This window comes from Castor canadensis, chromosome 9, assembly GCF_047511655.1.
Source record: "Castor canadensis chromosome 9, mCasCan1.hap1v2, whole genome shotgun sequence".
Classification (NCBI taxonomy): domain Eukaryota; kingdom Metazoa; phylum Chordata; class Mammalia; order Rodentia; family Castoridae; genus Castor; species Castor canadensis.
The window spans coordinates 28,716,712-28,738,560 of NC_133394.1; the positions used below are offsets into that span (position 1 = coordinate 28,716,712).

Consider the following 21,849-nt stretch of genomic DNA (forward strand, 5'->3'; position numbering starts at 1 on the left):
TTACCAATTGTCTAAAAAGATTAAAATAAGAAACTGAAGTGAAAGTGTGCTCAAGCAAAATAAAGTAACAGGCTAAGTTAATTTTACATATAAATCCTCTAGATTTGAGGAAGGTATACTAGTTAGGCAATAAAATTGCAGGAATGCCCATCAAAAGTATGGACAGCTCATTGAATTGAAGGAATTTAACCATAGCAGTGATAGAAACAGAGTGATTTTCTTGGCAACTTCACCTGTCACATCTGCACATTTTCACTGAATGTGTCACTTGAACTTTCTTCATGTTTGGATTCAAGAGATTAATTTGCTTCTGACGTTCAATATAAATATTGAAAATAACCTAAATGGCTGTTTTTAAGATTTGATGTTCAGATAATAGGTAATGCCTGATTGTAAAAAAGAAAATTCCTAGGACCAAAGACATATGAAGGAAATTAGAAATATTCAAGGATTTATCCAAAATTCGGATGTCATAAATATCAGCTAGGCTAAAGTTCTGTACCTATGTGTGAAGATAAAGGTTTTCCTTTTAAAAACATAATTGCATATTATGTCACAGATGATGTGTAGAACACATTCATTGACAGGATGTAAACTATTAAAAGATTATTTTATATATACATATATCTTTCATATATAATATGTATGGTAGATATTTGTTCAGAAAATTTAAATCAAATGAAGAGTACTTTCTAAGACTATAACTAGTTCAAACTGAAGAAACAGCTGACTTTTAATATCATGAGTAACATTAGCACTAAACATTTTGTTTATCTCCATTTTCAGTGTTTCAGAAAATTCTATGCATTTTCAGTTCCTTAATATATACCCTTAAATGAATTATAAATCAATTGACATAATTTAAAATGACCAAATTAAAAGCTAATCATACATTTTCACCAATGTCTTTATATATATGTTTATACACATATTTTAAAAATATTTTATTTCACATTCTTCAATATTGGTTTTTATTTCATTTCATATGGAATTGAGAAGCATTAGGGATACATCTATTTCTGTTATTTCTCTTACTTGAGACTTGTTATGTACACTGATTGCAAATAAATATTCTTTCAAAAAGTAGAGAAGGGAACCATTTTTCATACAGAGTACAGATTTGCCTGGGGTTATTCTAAAAATGTGTTTCTTAAAAAAAAGTATGAACAAAAAGACTTATTCTGGCCTGTCTATCTATCTGTCAAATTATGCTTTCAAAGAATTGTGGTGACAGTATCAAGTACTCTTATTAATGTTTTTCATTTATCAGGGAAAGACCCAAGAGATTTTCCTCCAAGGAACCAACAAGCACAAAGCTGAAAGGTTTCTGGTCTACCCCCATATCTCCTATTTGACTGCATTCAATACTATTAATATTTCAACAGCTGTAGCATTAAGTTCAAACTATTTTAACTATTCAATTTGGAGTCCTCAGTCACAGGCCTTGGAAAGAAAGAGACTTATAGAGTTAGAGCTAGAGTCGATAGTTAGAGATGGAAGTTGATTGTATTTTTAAGAAGTGATAGACAGCAAAGAAATAGGGACTCTTGTCCTGCAAACAATGTGAACTGAATTCCTTCAATAACTGCAAACTGAGCCTCAGATAAGATGGTAGTCTCTGCCAACACCTTGATTTTGACTGTAAAACACTGAGCAGAGAGCCTTGCTAACCATTGCTGGGGTTCTGTCCAATAAAACTCTTAGAAATGTAAACAGTTTTTCTTGTCATGCTAAACTAGGGAAATCAATCCATCTTTAGAAGTGAGTCCAAAATTTCCAGTCTAAGATCAGATTGGTTGATTCACATGAAACAGCAGTAAAAATTAAATATCATATAATATTTGATATAGCATCTGAAACATAAGCATATTTATTTATTATTGTGGATATATCTTTGTGCATTTGTCATTTCCTTCATGTTTCCATTCTGTTTACCATGGGTGTTTTTTCTCTTTGTGTATGTGCATATACATTTTCCCACTTACAGTTTTCTATTACATTGCTTCAATGAAGCTAAAAGGGAAATGTGTCCTCAAGCTGCCTCTTAATAAACTGGGATCAGAATTTTCTTAGGGGCTTAGGAGCTTCAAATGATCCAAAATGGAACCCAGTTTCTGTTCCATACTAATCTTACCTTTTTACTTGTGCTTTGGATAGAAAATAGGGATGACTGAGATAAAAAGGTGGTATGAGTGATGTCTATATCATATCTTTCTACCAATAGAATTTTTCTGAATAGAATTTTTCTATCAAGTAAAAATGATTGAAAAAATAAAAATGATAGAATTTTCTGTCCTCTGTAGATACTTCTGTTTTCATAGAAGTTGGCAATTTTGTAGTTTTAGATTTTCTTCTAGATTTCTTCCTTTTTCTTTCTAGAATTATAACATTTTACTTATTTCTTTGAACCACAAAATCTATCACTCCTTACCCAACCTAACTGAAGAAAGGCAGAACTTCAGCAAGATGAAGGCTTTCAAGATGAAAACTCATTTTTTTCAGGTTATGTTGATTATTAAAATATATTTTCTCTGTCAGAGAGTTATTAGATACTCATGATATTTTGGCTTAAAGGAATAGATGAACAAAAATGATTAAATTTTATTGAGCTCTTACTTATATCCCTTTTATCCCATAATGGTCCAGTGAATAAGTAATATTATTACTATTATTTTATAGAACACAGAATTTCACAATGCCCAAAATCTTAAGTGGTATGGTAATAATTTATGTCTATCAGTTCAACTTTTATCCTAAGCTATTATCCATTAACATAATGAATAAATGAATTTTAAAGTTATGCTTCTCTTTGGATGCTCAAAAAAGACTTCTGGCTTCTCTTATCTTGCAATTCCAGACATGTTATGTGACCATTCCTATAACCTTTATATGTACATCCCAGCTACTGTCCTATGAATTTTTCTGGGTTATTTATTATTTTAAGAAAGAATAAAGTTAAAAGAAACCTTGACTTTCTTTTTAAATTTTCTTTGATTAGAGGTAAAAGTACTACAATGGCTAAGAGTTGAAACAACTCTTAAATTTTTTTCATATCCATAGGTCCTTCCTATATCATGCTAAAATATGTGTGGAATTCATGTATTACATATATAATGTATAAATATATGTGCACATATACATATGCATATACATGTATGTCAAGATATACAAAGGCATTCAGAAGATTCATGTCATAGCATTCCAGTAATCAGTGTATTAAAAGTCTCTAAAGGCCCATTAAGGTATCAGACTATTCTGGCTCCAGACTTGATGTTGCCTATTTTGGTTCAATAATGATTGTGCACATGTAATCGACTGAAAATATATCTGACCCATAAGTCATATGTAAGTGGACAAAATACAATAAATGTATACAAATAGACTGTAATTACCAGCCAGCTCAATAAAATGGATTGATAAACTTCTTTATAAGTTATAAATATCCTAACAACCTGGTGAATGACTCTGTCCGCAATTTTATCAAGGATAATATAGTCAGAAGCGAAGCAATCAGTGTGGATTCTAACTTCCTCAAAAGTGAGGGACTTTGACTCATTCCACACTGCCTTGGTGGCCGACAACGTGATTCCAAAAGGCCCTGAAGACTTAATTATGGAATAGCACTCAACAATTGTGGCACCATTATTGTTACATTTAAAACAACTATTTTTTGTGAGCATATAAATATGAAACATACTTATCTACTGACAGATTAGTCAGTAATGTGTATGAAATATAATCTTAAAACAGTAAGCATCTTACCTATTGTTTTAAAAGACAACAGAAGTTGTTCTTAATAGTAAAATTTCCTTAGATTCTTAATTCAGATTCCATGTATTTCTTGTGGAAATTGATTTTTGCTTAGCTCAAATATAAGAAAACTGCATTATAAAAAAGGGGAAAGAGAAACAAGTTACCAGAGAGTCATCCTTTTTAAACCATCCATGGGTAATTATATCATAAAAGCTTGTCCGTGGTTGGGTATAGTAACATGTTCCTTTAGTCCCAGAAGTTGTGAGATTGAGGCACAAGAATTGTGGGTATGAAACCAGCTTGGGTTATGTATTAAGACCCTGTCAAAACGAAACAAAACAAAACAAAAAACAAAACAAAGCCTGTCCACGTGGATGGTATCAGAATGCATTTTGGGGCGAACTTCATGTCTCCTTACAATAATTTGTTTTTTGCAAGAGATCTATCCATTTATATACATGGATTCCTAAATAATAAATTGAATAATCATTATAATATTGAAATTTTGAGTGAGGGTGGTACTGAGGTTTGAAATGAGGGTCTTTGCACTTGTTAGGCAAGTGCTTTACCACTTGAGCCATGCCCCCAGTCTTTTTTGCTTGATTTTTCCAGATAAAGTCTGATGATTTTGCCTGGGCTAGCCTTGGACTACAATCCTCCTACCTATGCTGTCTGCATAGCTAGGTTACAAGCATGCACCACCATGCCAGGCCCCTATAATAACTTCTTTCTGTATAGTAATTTAAATAATTAGCTGGTCTCCCTTTCGTTTAGCCCAGTGTCAATAATTTACAAACTGCCTTTTGCCAAACAATGTAACATCACATGGGAATGATATCCCATCCTATTCATAGGTCCATCCACAATCACTGGGAGAGAATCACACAGGGTGTGTACATCAGGGAGAAGTAATCATGGGGCCATATTAGAATTCATCTTACCATATGTGCAAACAAAAGATATAAATAGGAGAGTATTTTCTACATAGGAACAATGTAGACTTTAAAATATTTCAGATACTTTTGGATATTTTGGCATATTACATATTTACAAATCTACCTTTTGTTACTATAGAAAGAAATCTTCCTTTTAAATTATAATATTGATAATCACAACTATTCTATTTAGTTAAGTACTCTGATGATATTAACAGGCCCTTTGTTTATTTTTTCAGAAAGACTTCTTTTTTTTTTTTTCATTTTTCTTTTATTATTCATATGTGCATACAAGGCTTGGTGCAAAGAATCTTTTTTCTCCAAGAGATTTATAATTCATTTAGGCTGATTCCTTCTGTAAAACTATCATGTGAAATGTGGTATGGCCTTTTCCCTTCCCCCTTCCATTCCCCCTTCCTTTATCTTTTCCCTTCCCCCTTCTCTTCCCTTTCCTTCCCTCTCTCCCTCCTTTCCTTCCTTCCTTCCTTTCTGATAGTACTGGGGTTTGAAGTCTGTGCATCTCATTTGTTAAGCAGGCTTCTACCACTTTTGCTTTAGTTACTTTTCGAATATGATTTCGCATTTTGACTGTGCCTGCCTGGACTGTGATTTTCCCATTTAGGTCTTTCGTGTAGCTGGGAAGACAGGAACAGACCACCACATCCAACTTTATTGTTTGAAATGGATTTTCACCAACTTTTTGCCCAAACCAAGCTTGAGCCACAATCCTCCCAATCTCCTTCTCCTGATTAGCTGAGATTATAGGTTTAGGCCACTGTGCCTTACAGTATAGTCCTTTTCCAGCATGAAGCAGAAAGCAGGGATGGGTTGAATGGATGCTAGAAGAGAGAAAAAAGTTGGCATTCCCCATAACTAAAATACAGTATTATGAACACATAATAACCACATATAAGTATATAGAAATTACCCTAAATAGAATTACCAATTAGTGTTGGCTTATATAAAGTACACTAGTAAATTAAATGGCAGAATCAAGCAACCACATTAATCCTAATATCACCTCAATTTTACTTTGGAAACATTATCTGAAGATGATAAACAGTATTAACTAGAGTGGTTTGAAATGATACAACTCTATTTTCTGGCCAGGCAAATTATTTTCTGTCACATTACCCTTGCTTTTGTTTTCCCTATAAAACAATACCAAAGACAATAATTTTAAGTCTATCGTTTGGTAAGTCCACCATCAGCATGCTGGTGCACAGCTCAAATCCCATGTCTTTTGATCCCTTGCCTAACTCAGTACCTGCCATAAGTAAGGTGTCAATCAGAACTGACATGTGGTGATGATATTGGGGAGGCTTGCAGTAATGCTGGCAAAATCAGATTGCCTTCCCAGCAAACCCAAAATACCTTTCAAATGTGGATATTTAATCAAATAAGAGGAAACATTTCTTTGCTTATTTTGATTTTCTTATTTTTATCTTGTGGTTATATGATTGGCAGTTGGAACTATTTATTAACTTTTTTATCTGCTTACTAATTCCACAAGTCTTTCCTCAATCAATTTGATAGAACCTTGGGGGGTTTTCAGATGAGTTGAATGGGGAGAAAATTACATACTAAAGTCCAATAAAATATAACCACATTCAAAAATAGCCATTGCTGCTTTTTATCTGTTACTGCATGGGCAAAGTATTTCCTCTCTCTCTCCATATAGATACTCTCTATTTGACAAGTATGTGTATACAGATTATACCTAAGTGGATAGTGCAAACAACAAAAATGGAACATTGAAGTCAGTTACAGGACAATGGCACAATGTCTATTTTGGATTTATTTATAAATCCAAGAATTATTTGAGAGGTGAACATGTTGCAGGTGCTGTATTAGGCTTAAAGGCTAAAATCATAAACAAGATCCACTCCCTGTCCAGAAAAGTTCTTATCCACCTAAAAGCATTCTAGTGAAGAATATAGTCAAGTTTTACCCTGACTGTAAAAATGAAATCGTCAGGAGTAACTCCTAGTTCAAGGGTAAATCCTTGTAAGGCAGCATGCATGAGGTGATTCAGTCTTATGAGAAAGTAAAAGAAAGCTTTCTGAGTTTAAGGGGGGAGGGTTAACCCCTTTAATGTCTTAGACTTTCCTTAAAAATTAAAAACTATAACCATAGTTAGCATGTATCCTGGGTTTATGTGGCAAATTTTAAAACAACTTATGCTGATGAATTTCTCCCAAGGTATTCAAATAATTAACCAAAGGCTCTAATCTTGTTGATATTCAAGAAAGTATGTTTAAGTGTTATTTGATTTTCCAGGCTCTTTGATTAAAGTAGACAGTCAAACCACATAGTGCAAAGTCACCACAAACACAGCAGTTAGGGGTCATGAAGAGGTGATGGCCTTGTGGCTGCTCTGCTAGTCTTCAAATCTTTGAAGGTGACAGTGTCTTTGATCTGTTCTGCCTTTTAAACAAGGAAACCTGGAAATATCTCAGATGATCATTTGATCTGTTTCTGGTGGGGAAGGCAGTCCTCTGTTGCCACCCGCAAACATGCTGTGTTCTCCCCCACTGGCTAAACCCTGAGTTTTTATGTAAGAGAAAAACCAGGCTTCTGGCTACATAGAGAGTAAAAGAAAGGGCTGAGGAATAAGGCCAGTGATTGGAGTGGCAGTCAGGCTGCAGAGTCCAAATACAATGTACACATGGAAACAAGTGGCCCTAGACCTGTGGAACAGCTAGATGTGTGAATCATTCATAGCAAAGGACACATGGCACCTTCTGCTGTTAGGAGGAAGGTGTTCAGGAAGAAGTTGGGCAGGAAAAGTCTCAGCTTAGGAAACACCAGGTATATAAGGAACGGGTGTAGGAGGGTGAATATAGTGGAAATATTATGTACGCATGTACGTAAATGGAGAAGCGAGACCTGTTGAAACTATTCCAGATGCGGGAGAGGGGGAGATAAAATAGAATGATGGTGGGGGTGAGTTAAACTATGATATATTGTCAGAACTTTTGTTAAACGTCACAATGTACCCCCAGTACAACAATAATAAAAAAATAAAATTTCAAAAAAAAAAACCACCAGATTCTCTGATTTAAAGGAAAGAAGCACCGCCATGCAACAGTTGGGAATATAGTATGAGGCACAAGCAGAGAAACAAACCAGGAAGCAGAAGAATTCAAATATACATTGGGATGGAAGGTGGAACCTGGAGCAGAGGCAGAGCAGCAATCCTGAGAGAAGGTTGGAAACTTTCCCAGTAAAAACTATGAGTAACCTGGACCAGTGACATGACCTATGGGATAAAAGGGAAGAAAATGGTGGAATATCATGCTTCTTATATGATTGTAAATCTCAGCATATGCCTTATGGCAACATTTATATCTATATAAGCCGCTGTGGTTAACTCAACTCAACAGACCTACGGTTGAGTTCTTAGTAACAAACCACTGCATGGAATCCTCTGTATACAAAGATAGATAAAAACCAAGTCCAGATAGGAGGGGACAGTCTGGGGAGGGCAAGAGATTTGTTAATACAACAGAGGTTCTGTCCTGAGAATTCTTAAATTCCATAGTTATTGTTATTATTTCAGTACTCAGGTGAAATAATAATGCATTTAAATGAAATGATTTCTAATCCTCACTGCACACTGGCAAATGCAACATGAAATACAAGCGCATTAAGTTTTATATAAGCAGAAAGCATGTGCTTCTATTGAGAGCAACAGACTTCATTATTCATAAGATACCATTTTTATCACATCACAGAAGTGTGTTGAACAAGTGGACAGAGGGAAACATCTCGTTTCCTGATAAAGAAATCTATCAGGAAACTATTGATACTGAATCATCCCGTAAGGTTCATCTAAGAAGCTTTATATTGGTTTATTTTTTGAAGGAGAAATATTTTAAGAAGACAGTCGGCTTGCTAGAAGGAGTTGAAAAAACAGGCCTCACTGGCAGACTGCATAGTAATGAATTAGTTCCTACAGAAATAAAATTGTTACTGTTTGTTTTTGTCATTTACAATTGATTCATGTGCTGCATCTGGCATTTTAATCTTAGCATTTGAGAGCCATTCCATCTTTCTTTAAGACACGAGAATTAGTCAAAGACAGTTAAATAGGACAAGTATTGAACACAGCATCATAAAGAGATGTCTGATTAGAAAAGTTTCCAAACCTTAGGAATTGTTATTTGATAGTGTCTTGTGCTGTGTATGTTTCATAAGCCAGAAAAGTAAGAGAATCTAAAATAGTGCTGTTTTAAATTCTGTAACTTAGGAGCATCACATATGTGTAAGCATTGTAAACAAGAGGGTGTAATTAAAGTTACATTTTACTAATGATACTTTCAAATGTCATAGATGTGTTTCTTAATTTATGTAAATTCACATCATTTTGTAATTGAAATGATTTATGAGAACTATTTGTATGATTTTCTTTTACAAATCACTGACTTAGTTTCTTATCATAAGCATAAAAAAAAATTCCTAATAGGCTTTTGTTTCAACCTCAGCATGTCTTTCCAGCTATCCTTGATGAGAATATTGAAAATGAAAGGAAAAAATTAGAATTTTACCCCCATTTTTAGATTTAGAACATCTACTAGTTTTCAGAATGGTGTTAAGTGCTATGTTTATTTCAATATTTGGGCCAAATAAGTAATCCCAAAGAATTCAATGTCCAAATAAAATACTTAATTGTGTGTTAAATAATGAAAAAGAAATTCTTTTGGAGCTTTTCATGGAGAGGTTATGTGGGCTGAATGGGTGTTCCCAGCACTGGTGAGAAAGTGAGGCTGCTGTCTGACATCTTTGGAGTGTCATAAAAGCTTTCCTAAGGTGCACAGTTTCAAATGAAAATAGTACGGGTCACTTGCAGGCTATGTTAGATAAACAATAAAAAATTTAAAACAAGCAATCACAAAGACTGGAAGGGAAGTGGAGGGGTTATTTTGAAGAGACTCCCTACTGTTATCTATCTTCTCACAGGCAGACTCGCAAGCTATCTTGAAGCTACTAACTTTCATCTCCAAAGTAGGAGCAAAGAGGTCCAATTGCAAAATCTTTCATATTGCCATACTGGAAGGTGATTATTCAAATTATCTAATGTTATACAAGGATATTAAAATTCATAATCTCTAAAGTCACTTTGAACTGTATAATTATTTAAATGATTGTGTTACATTACATTAGGGTGTGGGGTTCATAGAAAAATCCTAAGTTCTTCATATATAAAGTCTTCTCTTTGGTGGAAGAAAGCCAGTGCTTGCCTTCCTGAACAAACTTGGTGATTCTTTAAGGTAGATTTGCATTATTTTGGGTAACATGTGGGATGAATAAAAATGAATAGAGAATATTTAGTACTTCATTTTCAAATGTATAGCAATATATGCTCTAGAATCAGAAAAACCTAATGATGATGAGTATATATATATCTCTATATATACATACTTGCATAAATATATACAAAACATCCAATTTTTTTTCAAGTTTGAATTTGTACATGTTATTTCATTTCTTATTTTAGGATCAGAATTACAAATAACTCATTTCTCCCATGATCTTCCTCCTTTTTGTACCCTAGCCCAAGATCTATAGGAAATCCTAATGATGATATGATAACTCTATACAAATGGATAAAAAGTATGCAGGGTTTTTTTTTAAAGTTTTAACTTACACAAGTTATCTCATTTCTAATTTCAGGACCACAATTACAAATAAGCAATTTTCCTCCCAATCTTCTTCTTTTTGCAACCCTGGCTCAGACTCTTCATCAGTATTCAGGGCTTTTCTTTTCCATACTTTCACTGTTAAACTCCACTGCCCCGTTTCTTACCTTATAGTTTCCTGAGTACCAACAAACTGATCAAGTACACAAAATCATTGAAATGGGGGTTTTCCTTAGCAATAGCAGTTAAGTGTGTGCTTCGGAAATGGGTTTTAGCATATAAACTCTATAGTACTGAAAGCTACAGCTCAGAGAGGAAGCTGTTTTGAGGATCTCTGAGTAGATTAAATCATGTAAAATATCTAAGTGAAATCCTTGAAATGGCAAGTTAAGGTTCTGACATGCTTCACTTACTGAAAATTTTAATTAAATTTATTTAATAGACATTCAGAATGCCTATGCTATGTTGGGCAATGTCCCTCATCTAAGGATAGACACTGCTTTGCATAAAATAGGCGAAAATCCTGGCTTTTATGCAGTTTAAAATCTAGTGAAGAGAACAGACAATAAATATGATATATACAAACAGAAAATCAGTTATCATAAACTACACATATTTTGGACAGAAATTAGGAAATAAATTGGGACTTGTAACCTTTGTAATTTATAACTTTTAAAATAAATCTTTAAAATTCATAGGAAGAAACATACATAATTCCCCCTACTCCATGTTTCCCATTATTGGGAGCAGAGCAAGAGGAATAAAATGTTGGTGGTAAAACTTTAAAAGCCACTAGATCATTTGCTCTGTTCAAGCCAGCTGTCCTGTTACAAGGACAATCAGGCCATGAGGAGAAACTGAGGCCTCCTGTCAATTGACACATGAGTGGGCCAAGTCGGAAGCAGACATCGCCCTAGTGAAATTCTCAGATGACTCTGGCCTTTTGTGATGGCTTGACTGCTACCTCAAGAAAGATTCAAAACCAGAAAAATCCAACTACACTACTTTCCAGCTCCTGACTTTCAGTCCCTGTATAAAGATGACCAGTGCTTTTGTTTTAAGCTGGTACATTTTGGGGTGATTTGTTATGCAGCAATAGGTAATGACTACAATCACTTTGGGAAGGTAGAGAAGGAACAGGACAATAGGAAATGCAGTGTGAATGTGTGTGTGCGTGTGTGTGTGTGTGTGTGTGTGTATGTGTGTAGAGACAGACAGACAGAGAGAGAGAGAGAGAGAGAGAAGGAGAAATATATAATAGCCAACTCATAGCTATAAACAGGACAAAAGAGAGAAAAGGGAGGGAAAGGAGGAAGGTGGAGAAAGCATGCAGAATCCTGGCAAAATACATGTCCTTTCTTTTTAGATTGTCCCTGCAATTTAGAACCAGTATTCTGTAGCAGTTATTTCCTATAGTTAACCAAGATTGCTACATAGATTCTTAAACTTTGAAGAGCTATAAGTTATGTGAAAGTTAAATGAGGCCTTTTGTCTGCATATTTACTGCATAGAAGTACTGTTTCCAGGTAGGCTTCTGAGGAAGAGTCAATATTTTAAGGAAAAGGATGGGGGTTTTGGATGTAGTTTAGTAGTAGAACACTTGCCTGGTATGCATAGGCCCTGATTCAATCCACAGCAGGAGAAAGAAGAGGAGAATGAGAGCAAGAGAGAGAATGAATGGGAAAATTAACACGGATCTATTCCTCAATTGAACTTGGAACTTGGATTACTGGACAACAGGATCAACCATATCATGAGTGTATCCAGCATCTGGAAAGGAGATAGAGACTGCACTTTTGAATGAGACAGTGCTGCCTTGGGAGTGGTTTCCCACCTTGAGTGGCTCGTATTAATGGTCAGAGAGAAGGGCTAGGAAAAACAAATTGTGATATATTGTGACAATAAATTATAAGAGTGAGTATGAGAGTAAGGTTATTTGATAATCATTTTTGAGATGGGTCAGCTATTTATCACATTGTATGCTTAACTAACATTCATAATGAGTAGGAAAATAAGCAATGTTCTGATTTGATAAATATTTTAAGAAGATGATAAAGAACACCCATTTCCAGCAAATCCAAATTACCATTATGGTCTGTTTGCTTGGCTAAGCAGAAACTGCTAATTATTCTTCTTAAATTGCAAGGGTTTGCCTTGTTTAAAAAAAAAAGAAGTATGAAATATTTGACCTTCCAACAAGATAGATTAATGGTGCTAAAAAAGTTCTAGCTGTGGTGAATTTTGGGAAATACTTTTTAATTTTTTATCCTTATCAGAGAACAGATCCGATGATAGAAACCATGATCCAAGTAAAATGAACCTAAATTAGGAAATTTGAAAATATCCTTTGTGAGACTTCATAAATTTAAATACATAAGAAGAGTGGCTGAAACTGAAAACTTTATTTCAATGAGGGTGGGGCAAGCATGGTAAGCCATTGGTGAAGAGGCTGGAATTAAAAGTAGAATAAAGGATTTTCCTTGGAGGAGTTGATTTTACTTTGAAATTGGATGAATAAAAATAATATGAATATATTATATTGTAAATATAATAGTGATTTGTATGGATAAGATTTCATGGGTGATATACTTCATATAACTATACAAATGTGTAATTTACATCGCAATCTACTAGGAATAGAAAGATGACAGCCCTCAGAAAGACTATTAGAAATTACAAGTTTTTAATGAAGAAGTTACCTTGATAAAAGAGTATCAGAGGAAATTAGCCACTGAATACAATATTTCAGAGACAGATGAGAAAGCATGTCTGTTAACTTGCAGCCTGCATGAGAAACTTTCTTCCACTGACAAGCAGTTAGTCACAGTCTAACCCAGGACACACTACCTGTCAACTTGACCCTCAGATTCATTCACTGCCATGACACCATAGTGAAGCAGTAGGGTTTTTCTCTTACATTGCTTGTTTTTATAGATTTTTTAAAATGCCAAATCTCCATTCTTGCATAGGTGTTTATATGGGTATCATTTTAATGATTTTGGAGTGTGCCCTTGCTCAGTGTCTTATGGATTGTAAGAGCACAGTATGTGAAAATGAGTACCATGCACTATTAAAAAGCTTTACCTTGTATGCAATTCAGTTTTAAAAAGTGTAACATTTTTAAAGGTTTCAAATAGACTTAAAAATCTAAACTAAGACCAGGTAGGTTAGTTATTTTAGGCCGAATTGTCTCTGGTAAGTCTGAAAACAGAGCCATCTCTGCTGAAAGTAGACACAGCCTGTTATTTATATTTTTTTTTCAAAATTTCCAAAGCTCTTGGTATTTAAAAGCATAGATGTACATTAAAATATCTGCTAAAGGAATATCAAGCAAAATTTATTAAAAATACAAAAGTGGAAAATATTCTTCAGGGGGCTGGAACCAGTGTGGGGGGGTGAAGGATGTGTGGAAAGGGCATGGGAGGGTGAATGTTGTGGAAATACTGTGTGCACATGTATGTAAAAGGAAAAATGAGACCTGTTGAAAGTGTTCCAGGAATAGGAATAGGGGAGGGAGAGAGGGGGAATAAAGGAGAATGGTGGAGGAGGTGAGTTCAACTATGATATATTTGATATATTATAAGAATATGTATAAATGTTCTTATATTCACTACACAGCCCCAGCACAATAATAATAAAAAAGAGAAAAAGATAAAAGAAGAAAAATGGGTTAATCCACTGGATAAAAGATAAAATGGCTTTGCTGTAAAAATTTTAGTTGTGCTATTAAAGGAAAATAAGTTTTCCATTTTAAAGTATTTTAATTAATCTAAGCGTAAATTAAAATCTCATGAAAAAGTGACAAGCCTTCATTTCATATTTCCATCATGAATTTGACATTTCTAATTAAAGTTTGCAAAATATTCTTCTATGAAATAATGATCCAATGTATTTAATTTATCTGCCTTTTTGATCAAGATTTCCCAGGAAAGGAGATCATGCTCACTTTTCAACTACATAACTTTAAGCCATTAATGAAATCCAGAGTTGTGTTTTTTTTTTTCCTAAGGTCGTAGTTCTGTCTCATTATTTTCTATATATTTAAGTATCAAACATCTTTAAAGTGAACACAGAGAGACCAAAGAATGGAAATTCAATGTGAATGGTTCATTTTATTCTTAGCTGCACTATTTCACTGCAGCCTGTTCCTTGCACGGAGCCCCATGGTACAAATATAAATTCACCTTTCAATCATCTGTGTGGGTTAATGACACTGAGTAATAGCACATTAGCAAAATGCCATTCCAGACACCAGCCAGGCATGCCAAACAGATAATCTGACAATCGTTTCAGATTCATTTTCCACGAACAGAAACACTGTTCAGGCTTATTAACTGGCAAATCTGCATAAGATATAACATAGAGCACAGAGCCTCCATTAAAAGTAGCAATCTATCTCATTAATGTATTTTACAAGGATATTTGGCCCATTCTATTGTTGTAAAATCTAAAAAAATATGTTCCTGTTCAACAAAGCTGTCATTTTATTTGTAGCAAATTTTTATCATGTCCCTTAGGCTCCTTTGAAATAAAAGGATCATAAATTGCTTAATAACAAAACTACTCCTCAAATATCTTATGTTTTGCTGCCAAAGATACAGAAAATTTATAACTTAATTCCTAGTGTGTTCCTCAAAATCTAATATGATGATAGACTCACCCAATTGTAAATAAATCATGGTGACTCCTCTTCTTTTGTGTTTTGACTTTTTTGTCTACTCACAAGTTTCCTCATACCTTCCCCTTGGAAAAAGTAATCCAGGACTGTTGTGCTGAAAATATATGCAAGCTGATTTTAATAAAGATACACTTGCTTGCAATTTCTATTATATCTCAATATATGATCACCTGGGGTCTGGTTTCATTTTTACATCTATGAAAAGAAATCTGAAGTTCTCATTCTACAGATTTCTACATTTGCTTTTGTCTCTTGAAAACTGGTTGCTTCTTTGTGTTTCATGAATAACATGTTATATACTTTTCTCTTTTTGCAGAGAAATTTCCCTGTATTAACCTTCAGATTTTTGTGATAAGAGCAAATTCTACTTAGAATTCATCTGTCTTTCACAATGGTTTAATTTGCTTTTCAGTGCTTCTGATACAGGTACAACTTATGTTAAATTGAGGTGACCTGTTCTTAAGTACTCATTTTCAAGAAAGCTATCATAAAATGAACTCTTAGTAGAGATTATCACAAGCAGGCAGATTGTCAAAAGCGGTGACCTCTGCTGAATTTACTCAAGAAACATTAAGATCGCCACTCCTTTGTACCACATTCTCAGTCTAACTCACCACTGGCACTGAAATATTCGACATGCAGGGCAGACTTGTTGCAGAGTACTTAATTGTGAGAGGTGAGGCCACACAGAGTCTCAGAATGCAGAATTTTTGCAAGGAAAGTGTTTGTTAGGGTAATGGTTTCCACCTGATGATCTGTTTCTTGTCAAATTCCTGAGGTAAACTATGGGGTTCTTCGAACCTGGTAGGCTACAATCACAAATTGCATCTTTTTTCAGCCTTTGATTTTCTCTACGTTGGAGATAGTGATATTTCATACAATCAAATTCTTTGCTATATCACCTAAACCTTAATGATGAATCTTCTTGCAATGGTATTTTCCTTTCATTCAGAACCTATTAGTATTATTATTTCCTCTCATTTTTTTATATTGCATAAAAATTTGCCTTCTGTGATTGTCTCACAACCACAAAGTACAGATAGACTGAAACTGGGCTTGTATAGGTATGTGCCCAAGGTTCTGCAGACTTTGCTTGTATGGATTCAAACAACCATGGAATTGAAAATACTTGGAACAAAACTCATCTGTATTTACCATATGCAAGTTTTTTTCTTGTCATTATTCCCTAACAATATAGTATAACAGCTGTTTACATAGCATCTAAATTGTATATTACAAATAATCTAGAGCTGAATTAAGCTATACAAGAGAATAGTATAGATTATAGGAAAATACTTAGTCATTTTATATAAGAGATGAGTATCCACAGATTTTAGCATTCTTGGAGGGTCCTGGAATGAATCCCCATAGATACTGAAGGCTGATCAACAGTAAGTATGCATGTATATGCGAATATGTGTATGTGTGTGTATTTATGTGTCATATACATAGTTTAAAACACACTGAACATAAAGAAAACAATAGCTTGTTTAAGCTATTGTTTATATATTGTATGTAAACTTGTAATATAGAAACAGAAATACAAGTATATATAAATAAAAGTATAATGTGAACACATTGGGTGACTTAAGAAAACTTACAAAGACACATGGATTATAATGGAGAGCCCAATAAATCTCACAAATTCTACATCCCCATTTGTCCAATTCGCCCTTGTCCTATCTTCTAGTCCTACTCATCATCCCTACCATAACCAGCCTTCTGATTTCTAACACCACAAACTACTCTTCCAGTTTTTCAACTTTTCATATTTGCTTTGTAGTGCCTTGGTGTTAAACAAGTGTCAGTTTGTCTGCATCATGAGGCATACATTATGTTGGTTACCTCCCACACAGTGCTCTACTTCATCTGAGAAAGTCCACTTGCTGATGTGTTTTTTTGCTGTGTCTTCCGACTAGAGCTCCACCTGAGAGTAACCTTAGGGCTCTACCTCCTACCATGTTCACCACTAGCTTAGGGCAAATCTTGTAACTTTCCCAAAGAGCAAGACATATTCCAGTCTTAAATGAAGACGTGTCTTTACACCCTCTCCTCTACACTCAAGGATGACACGAAGCTTCAGGGTCCCAATGAAGTATGACTGAAGGGAAGATGTGAGGACATGGGATCTGAATCTAAGACCAATTTTGCCTCTTGGAGAGTCACTGCCTGCCTTGCTTGTGCCTCAGTGGCTTAATTCAGAAAGTGGAGGTAATAACACCCCATGTGAAGGGTTGCTAAGAGAACTAAATGATAGCACATGTTAATATGATTTGGCTGGGGTGTGGTTTAGAGGTAGAGTACTCGCCTAGCATTTGTGAAGCTCTGGGTCTGATCTCTAGCACTACAAAAAATAACAAATAAAATAAAGGAAAAGAAAATACAACTAGTACTGATGAAACTTCTGTTGACAGGACCTCTGTCATGTCATGTTCAGTACACATGCATACACACACACACACACACACTCACTCACTCACTTACTCACACAATAAAATCAGAAGATACCTAGAATAAGAGCTATCTTTCATGATCAGAGTAATTAAATTCATTTCCCTTATTAAAGAAATTTAAAAATCAGTTTTCCCATTGTTAAACAAATAGGTGACTACCTGGGAGATCCTAGAACTATTAATTGTCTTTTAGCAAAATTATCTTGCCTTTTAGCAAAATAAATTTTTAAAAATGTCTTTCTTATTTAACCCTGACTCAAAACTATTACCAACTCATTCATTATATAAATAGGCATTAAGATCTCTAGTGCTATAAGAAGGTCTCCACTTCAGTTCTCAGAGCAATGAAGTGTTTTTAATTGTTCCTGTAACTTACCAGGAACATATTAGATCTTACCTGTGTAACTCTATATTATCATGTACTGGTCCCATATTCCTAGTCAGATTAGTAAATACTTCTGAATGCAGACCACGTGAACATTATAATAAATTATCAAGGCCTATTTTGTTCATTTTTATTAATATTGAGCCACATAAGTCAGTTCTTCCAACTCTTTACTCTTTATTCAAATAAATCATTTGATCAAAGTCTGTACCTTGGTCCTTCCTTTGAGACTGTCCTTTCTGGAAGGAGATTGCCCTAGCAATGAGCTTTAGTTTCAGCTGTTAGTCATGCTTTCTTCAATCTCTGATACATGGATTATTTTCTCGGTAAACATTTCTGTCTGGAAACAGTTGGCCTTCAGTCTGTGAAATCTTAAAAGGGCTGGCATCACAAGGTACTTTGTAGTCTTAAAAGCACTGCCACAGTTTGGAGATGACAGTGAGCTATTTTCTGCATTCCCCCTCCCCCCCCAACCAAGAAGGTGATGGAACATTATAGAGAAAATACTATACAAATTTTATGAAATCTCATGTAACCAAGTGAAACATGACATTTGGAACTGGGGTGTACTTTGGCTTTTAAGGGAACATTTCCTTTTCTCTTTTATCCTTGCTAAATTTAAGAACACAATTAGTATTTTGCTATATTTTCACAATTAATTCATATTCTACTAATAAGCATGCATCTCACATTAACTGAACTACAAAAAAACATTTAAAAATACTATTCAGAATTAAAATTGCTCAAGCTGAAAGCAGCCCGTATAATGAGAAATGCCTGAACTTGAGCGCCAGTCTACACTTCCAAGCCCATGCACTTTACTCGCTTTGGGAACTTGGGCATGTTTCTTACATTCTCTGAGAGACATTTCCTCATGCATAGAGTAAGAACAAAAAGAGTTTAGCTTTAATTTGTCATGAAAATTTAGTGATGACTCTCTTTCCCTTAGCTTAATATGGGCTAACTTGTGCATCATGACACAGGTTGAGCTCCCAATGAAAGTAAACTATCACCTGTTACTAGCTCAGGAACTTAAAACTCGCATAACTCTGAGTGTGTGATACACACAAGCATGCACACACAAAAACCTTTAAAAACATTTTGGTTTTGGATGACATTTTTTTTGGGTCAGAACCCAGATGATTTTGTACCTTGTTCGTATTATCGTGTACTGAGATCTAAATCTTTGAAAAAGTAATATTGTATTAAAGGAAGGTATAAATACTTTTACTAAAAAACCTACATATATTTGATATTAACTATTGCATGCTATTGCAATAAAATTTTTCCTATCCCTTATTTTTGCATTGAATTGTAACCTCTAAAGTATGTACTATTCTTATTCTTAATTTACAGGTGAAGAAAGCTGAGGAGAGGAGAGGGTAAGTAAACCCTTCAGGATCGACCATGACTTTCAGCCCAGAGGTGACTGTCTCATCTCCTTTATATGGAGAATATCATCTGACACCTAATTCGTTCATTTGGACATATCTGGATTCTGATTTATGATACTTTGTGACTATTGCACATGCACACAACAGGCACACGTTTCAGTGAGACAGCAAGAGAAACAAAATGTAAATTTCAACATAAATAAGAAATAAAGCCAACCTTCAGCATGATTAAGTTAGACTGCTTTTCTGTATTTTGGGAAAGAGCAGATCTGTATGTAAGGGATGCAGGCAGCCATCTTTCTAAGCTATTAGAAAGCAATTTTGCCTGCTGGCTATGACGTGGATTAGGTTCCTCCTTGGAATCCTATTTAGCCAAGTGATTTCATTATTCTTTTTATGTCATATACATAGGCAGATCACAAATTTGGAAACAAGAGTATTAAACTATGCAATCAATATAAAATAGAGGGGAGGAAAGAAAAATAGTAACATTACTATATAACGACTTTTGACTTCCAAGTCAAAATCTTAAGTAATGATATTAATATGTGCAAGAATAAAAATAAAAGGGAAAAGTCTGAAATGGTAGCGTTATACTAAGTAGTGCTCAGGGGAGAGGGTGATAGGATCTACAATCTGGGTTATTCCTACATGAGACAGCAGGGAAGGCTATCAGAGCTGGACAGCTCCTGGAACCAAGGTTCTCTGGAAGGCTCTTGCCCTACTGAACACTCGCTAAGCAGTCTTTTGAGTTGGTAGGAAACACACTATCTTTGTTTCAAAAAACACCTATTATATTTGAACTTTCCTAAATTTAAAGTGATTTTGTCTTTGTAAAAAGCCTGGTTTTATGAATAGTCATTTAGATACAGGTGCCTTTACTGTTATCATCTTAAGAGCCATACTTATACATAAGAACACAGGCTCTGGTGCTGGATTTTCTGGGTTAATGCCCAGCTCTAGGGTTTATGAATCATGGACCCTGACCAAATTTCATTGCCTCCCTTTGGAACTAACTATAGTCCCTACTGTATAGGTGGATTTGCAAAGTGCTCAGAACAGCGCATGACATGCGTTAAAGTACTCAGAAAACTTTAGCCATTATTATTGCTATTATTAGTTATTATTAGACTATTACTAGACTTTTTGGCTCAGTCGTCTCACCCCCAAGCTAAATACCCAATCCCATTCCCTCCCTTTTATGTTTCCTAGCAGTGCTGGAAATTGACCCTAAAACCTTGTACATGCTAGACAAGCACTCTGCCACTGAGCTATACCCCAGCCCCCCAATTCCAACTCTTTATCCTGCCTTATATCATGCACTACGCTGTCAAACTCTCCTGTGTTTCAAGTTTTGCTCTTAACCTTCTCCCACCATACCACTTTGTTTCTCTAGGAACTCTTGTCTAAAAAAGCTGGACCTTGTTCTAGGGACCTGTCACTAACTTTTCTGACTCATAGCACAAGGGTTAGGAACTGTCATTTCTCTCTTCCCATTACCACTTTCTGCAAGATCACTCAACAATCTCTCCTGTTTTAATATTTGCACTAACTGACATTTCTTTTCTGTAATCAGCTGGTGAGATCCTAGATTCTTTCTTACTATTTCAGTGGGTCAGGATTGTTTCCAGTTCATCATATATCTCTCCTATAAACTTCAAGGACAAAAGTACTGATGATGATGATGCTTCTAATACCTGTGTGGTTGTTTCTATTTCACACACTTGTAAATTACAGTGATGTGGATTTTTCTCCAAAACTTGTTCAGTTATCCTTGATTGGCAGAAGTGACTTTTCTTTATTTAATCTGCATCTTATTATTATCAAATTCTGTCAGTAATATGTCCCCAATCCAGCATTACTTTAGCAACTGTGGTATGCATACTTGCTCTATTCTTATGTTGATTTGTATGTAGACCTATGAGATTTTTTTGTAATTTTCTCTGTGATCTTTCCAGATTGTTTATTATTATTATTGTTATTGCTATTTTTGGTGGTACTGGGGCTCAAACTCAGGGTCTTGTGCTTGCTAGACAATGCTCAAACACTAGGCAGGCACTAGTGGTAGCACTTGAGCATGCTTGTAATTTGTTTTTCATATAGGGTATCATGCTTTTGTCTGAGCTGGCTTTTGGCAAAATTTTCCTATCTCTGCCTCCAAAGTAGCTGGGATTACAGCGTCCACTGCCATGCCTGACTTTTTTTTTTTAAAAGCAGTCCTGGCTATTAAACCCAAGGTCCCCTGCTTGCTAGAAAAACACTGTACCATGAGCCACACTCCAGTCCCAGATGATTCTTGATTTCAAATATTCTCTCTGATTATCTTTATATGTACATTTTATCATGCTTTTCTATTACTAGACAAAGCTGCAGTCATTGTTTCCATGTGGACTTCGATGATAAAGGGGCTTAGACTATTGAATAGATCCCTGGATGCGTGATTAAAGACTGTGTTGAAACTAAGAAATATGCTTCCCTAGGTGACACAAATAAATGGCTAGGATTAAGGACTTGTAGAATAAATTAGAGCATAGGGTAGAAACCACGCTATCATTTGAATGGACAGTGTTTTTTATTCAGTTAACTAAATGAACATATAAATGGAAGTT

The 21,849-nt window shown here is 34.9% G+C and overlaps 1 protein-coding gene across 3 annotated transcripts in view; it reads right to left on the reverse strand.

The window, feature by feature from the left end:
• Unc5c (unc-5 netrin receptor C) overlaps positions 1–21,849 on the reverse strand; it is a 358,852-nt gene that overhangs the window by 270,901 nt on the left and 66,102 nt on the right. The window lies entirely within an intron of this gene.